The following is a 5,305-nucleotide window of genomic DNA, read 5'->3' as shown; positions in this document are numbered from 1 at the left end:
GCAGGGAAGAAGGAAGCAGAGAGAGAGGGAGAATGCTGAGGCGCAGCACAGAAATCCTCGCCGGGCGCATTTATAAGGTCCCTTCCGAGTGGCTGACATGTGGGCCCGGTCGATCTAATCATATCTGGGAGCAGTTATGCAGACTGGATACGTGGCAAAAAAGGCGGCGCGGAGATCGAGGCGTCTATGCCCCGTCCCATCCGAACGCCGCGGTCCTCCCCGCTTCGCGCGCGCCCCCAAATTTCGCATCCCGCGGAATCCGCGAGCAACAAATCAGTCTGTCAGATGCGGTGTTTCCGGCGATCCGTCGCTCGGAGATCGTCGAAGCCCGAAAGATCACTCGACGCAAAAATAGAATGGATCGAGTCGACTGAAGGCAAATTGCTCCCTGTCAATGAAGAGATTCTTTGGTCCAGAACAGCGCACAACTAGAGCGCAAAGGTTAATCGGAAACGACATCAACTCCTTCTTCACTCGAAGCCTCAATCCATTCGGGGGCTAATGATGGGGTTATGTACCTAGGGTAGGGTCATGGACCTGTTCCAAGTAACTTACCCCAAGACATCCTTAGAAGAGGTCGCCTTCCAGTCGACCAATGAGGACTCACTCGACTGGCCTGATGGACTCGACCACGAAGACTCACTCGACCACCAGGAGGTCAAGAGGCACTCTGCACTGCAGCGGCCTGCAATCAAGTAGACTTTATGATAGTAAAGACACTTTATGTGGGGCGTTACCAGTAACGCCCCAGACTTAACTCACCTTAAACCCTCTCCTACGTGGGCTGGTTGGGGTCCTGGCGCACTCTATATAAGCCACCCCCCTCCACAGGCAGAAGGGTGGGGCACCTTGTAGCTCATATACTCATAATCCACTCGACCGCCTCCGGGCTCCGAGACGTAGGGCTGTTACTTCTTCCGAGAAGGGCCTGAACTCGTACATCCTTTGTGCTTACAACCTCTCCATAGCTAGGACCTTGCCTCTCCATACCTACCCCCCACTCTACTATCAGACTTAGAACCACGACACTAAGCTAAAGGGACAACTTGAGAGAGGTCTTGCAACTTGCATACAAGGCAAGAAGAACCTCAACGATCTCTTGATCAACCAAAAGGGGATTGTGGCCAAGGAAGGGGTTGGGTACGTGCCCGACTCCAAGAACAAGAAGAAGAATGACAAGACCAAACGACCTCCTCCTCTCATGCAAACCTTTGTGAAGGAGGGAGAGATTGCCTCCGAGGAGAAGAAGAAGAACAATGTCAAGAAGGGCAATGTCACCCCTCCCAACAAAGCTGGCGATTTTAATCCTTCTTATGTGTTATGCCGTGCTAGTGATGGGCATGTTTATGCCAAATTTGTTGGTTCTCTTCATGAGTACATTGAATGGTCTATTTGGGTTCCAAAGACCCTTGTTACTAACATCAAAGGACCCATTACAAAATGGGTACCTAAAACCTAGCATTGATCTCTTGTAGGTGTTTGCTTCTAGTGGTGGATCATGGTTGCTCGATAGCGGAGCTACAAATCATATGACCGGAAGCAAGGACTTGGTGGTGGACGTGCACAAGGTTCCATCTATGCCCACCAATGTCGAGTGGGGTGACGCCTCATCTTCTAAGGTATTGAGACTTCGCAAGGTGGTCATCTCTCATGATCTCACGATCGAGAAGGTCATGCTTGTTGAGTCCCTTGCATACAATTTACTTTCGGTTCGTCAACTTGCAATCATGGGCTTTGCCACTTTCTTTGATATCGATACCGTGGCCCTTTTGTGGAGCAAGACTCTTAAAGTAGCCTTTGTTGGGCATGTCGACAACGGTCTATATGTGATTAACTTTTCGGAGCGACCCACTAAGACCGCGACATGCCTAATGGCTAAAGTTGATGTGGGATGGCTTTGGCATCGCCGTTTATCCCATGTCAATATGAGATCTTTGCAAAGTCTCCTCAAGGGGGACCATGTCCGTGGACTAACGAATGTTAGTTTTGCTAAAGATCGTGCTTGCAGTGCCTGTATCGAAGGAAAGCTACATGAGAAGGCTCACCCTCCCACGACTATCATTTATTCAAAGAGGCCTTTGGAGCTCCTTCACATGGATATCTTTGGGCCTCCATCCTTCGATAGTCTTGGAGGTAGGAAGTATTGCTTGGTGATTGTGGATGACTACTCAAGGTACACGTGGGTGTATTTATTCAAGAGGAAGAGCGAGACCCAACAAACTGTCATTGACTTTGCAAATGAAGCACAATGTCAACACAATGCAAAGATCTTGACGATAAGAAGTGACAATGGCACCGAGTTCAAGAACTACACCTTGGATGAGTTTCTTAGTGATGAGGGAATCAAGCATCAATATTCCGCACCCTACACCCCTCAACAAAACGGTGTTGTGGAGAGGAATAACCGGATGTTGATGGATGCGGCAAGGACCATGATGGCGGAGTTCAAGTCTCCATACAACTTTTGGGCTGAAGCCATCAACACCGCGTGTCATGCATCCAATCGGCTCTACCTCCGCAAGGGCTTGAACAAGACTCCATATGAGATACTCACCGGTAACAAGCCCAACCTCAAGTACTTCCGGGTATTCGGGTGTAAGTGTTTCATTCTCAAGAAAGGTGTTCGGTTGTCTAAATTTGAGGCTAGAGCTTATGAGGGCATATTTGTTGGTTATGCTACAAACTCTCATGCTTACCATGTCCTCAATAAATCCACGGGACTTATTGAGGAGACATGTAACATGGAGTTTGATGAGAATAACGGCTCCCAAGTGGAGCAAAGTGGCACTTGTGATGTAGGTGATGAAATTCCTCCTCAAGCCATAAGAAGAATGGGTGTTGGTTTTATCCTACCCATTGAGGAACCCCTTTTGGCCGAAGGAGAAGGACAATGCTCCACTCAAGTGGAGCCATCACCAAACCAAGGCCCACATGCTTCCGAAGAACAAAGTGAAGGCCCTCAACCTCATGAACAAGACCAAGGGCAAGATCATACTCAAGACGGTGTTGACACACCAAGTGATGCCCAAGGTCAAGTTCTCTCCCTCGAGCAAGTTCAAGATCAAGAACAAGTTCATGACGGCGCTCAAGATGATCAAGTAACCGCTCCTCAGCTCACCATCGAGGAGGAATTAGAGCGTCGTGCCGCCAAGATTGCATCCAAGCTCTCCACCAAGGATCATCTCATGACGAATGTGCTTGGAAGCTTAAGAAAGGGGGTAAGCACTCGTAGACAATTAGCAAATTAATGTGAGCATCACGCGTTTGTCTCTTGTGTGGAACCCCACAAGGTCTATGCGGCGCTAGAAGATCCGGATTGGCTCAATGCCATGCATGAAGAACTCAACAACTTCGAGCGCAACAAAGTGTGGAGATTGGTGCCAAGGCCAACGGGGAACCACAATGTCATTGGAACCAAGTGGATATTCAAGAACAAGCAAGATGCCCATGGGATGATCATTCGCAACAAGGCTCGTTTGGTAGCACAAGGCTACTCCCAAGTCGAGGGTATCGACTATGGTGAAACCTTTGCTCCCGTTGCTCGTCTTGAATCCATTTGCATGTTGATTGCATATGCTTCTCATCATAACTTTAAGTTACAACAAATGGATGTGAAGAGTGCTTTTCTTAATGGTCCTATTAATGAATTGGTTTACGTCAAGCAACCCCCCGGGTTCGAGGATCCCTACCTTCTCGATCATGTGTATCAACTCGATAAGGCACTCTATGGCCTTAAACAAGCCCCACGTGCGTGGTATGACCACCTTACCGAGTTGCTACAAGATCGTGGTTTTAAAGTTGGGCTAATCGACCCCACTCTTTTTACTAAGAAGGTCAAAGGGGAGTTGTTTGTGTGCCAATTATATGTTGATGACATTATCTTTGGTTCTCCTAACAAAGCTTTCAATCGGGAATTTGCCGCTCTCATGACCTCAAAGTTCGAGATGTCCTCCATGGGAGAGTTGAAGTTCTTTCTAGGGTTCGAATTGAAGCAAAGAAGAGAAGGAACCTTCATCAATCAATCCAAATACACTCAAGACATGCTCAAGAGATTCAAACTAAGTGACGTCAAGCCGGCTTCCACTCCAATGCCCACCAAGTGCCAACTTGACTTAGATCCCAATGGTAAAATGGTGGATCAAAAGGTATATCGGTCCATGATTGGTTCCTTGCTTTACCTTTGTGCATCTAGACCGGATATCATGTTGAGTGTGGGAATTTGTGCACGGTTTCAAGCCGCACCTAAGGAAAGTCACTATGTGGCGGTCAAACGAATCTTTCGATATTTGGCTCATACCCCAAACTTTGGCTTATGGTATCCAAGAGGATCAAACTTCAAGCTTGTAGGGTACTCGGATTCCGATTGGGCGGGAGACAAAGTGGATAGGAAGTCCACTTTCGGAGGGTGCCAATTCCTTGGTTGCTCTTTGGTAAGTTGGTCTTCCAAAAAGCAAAGTTGTGTGTCTCTCTCGTCCACCGAGGCGGAGTATGTTGCAGCCGGGAGTTGTTGTGCACAACTCTTATGGATGAGGCAAACCCTAAAGGATTACGGTGTCATTTGTGACAAAGTGTCCCTTTGGTGTGATAATGAAAGTGCCATCAAGATCTCTCTCAACCCGGTGCAACACTTCAAGACGAAGCATATTGAGATCCGGTATCACTTCATAGGGGATCACATTAGGCGAGGAGAGATCGAGCTCAACTATGTCAACACTCATGATAACCTTGCAGATATCTTCACGAAGCCCTTGGATGAAGCAAGATTTCGCGAGTTAAGGCATGAGCTAAATATCATTGATTCGAGCAATGTTGCTTGAACTCTTGCACACCCCACCATACTCAACATGTTGTCTTGTTTAGATGTAGGCATGAACATAGGGGGATCGATGTTCTCTCAATGAACTCTCCCTCCCCCTATTATGCATAAATTGATCGAGTCTTTCACATTAGCCATGTTTGATGGTACTTGTGCTTCAAAGACGAGTTTTGGTCATGGACCCAAGGATAATTCTTCGCGGTGCCATACCAATGGACTCAAACATAGGTGGCCTCGACCGCCGTCCTCTCTTCGAGAGGTTGGAGTTAGCCTTGTTGTCCTCGTGTTGTTTTCTCTCGTTCCTTCTTTGCTCTTTGTGTTGGGTTCTCCTTGGGTGTTGCTTTTGTGCTCTTTCTTCCTCCCTTCGGATTGCACTCATTTGATCTTGGCTTGGGTATAGGTGGTCGGGCGGTACAACCGGTATCAAGAGCGGTTCTACCGCTGGTACCGAGTTGTGCCATCCCAATGGATCGGTGCTTGGGCGGTTCC

This window comes from Triticum aestivum, chromosome 5A (assembly GCF_018294505.1).
Source record: "Triticum aestivum cultivar Chinese Spring chromosome 5A, IWGSC CS RefSeq v2.1, whole genome shotgun sequence".
NCBI lineage: Eukaryota > Viridiplantae > Streptophyta > Magnoliopsida > Poales > Poaceae > Triticum > Triticum aestivum.
The sequence above is the reverse complement of the archived record's forward strand: the minus strand, read 5'-3'. Positions refer to the sequence as shown.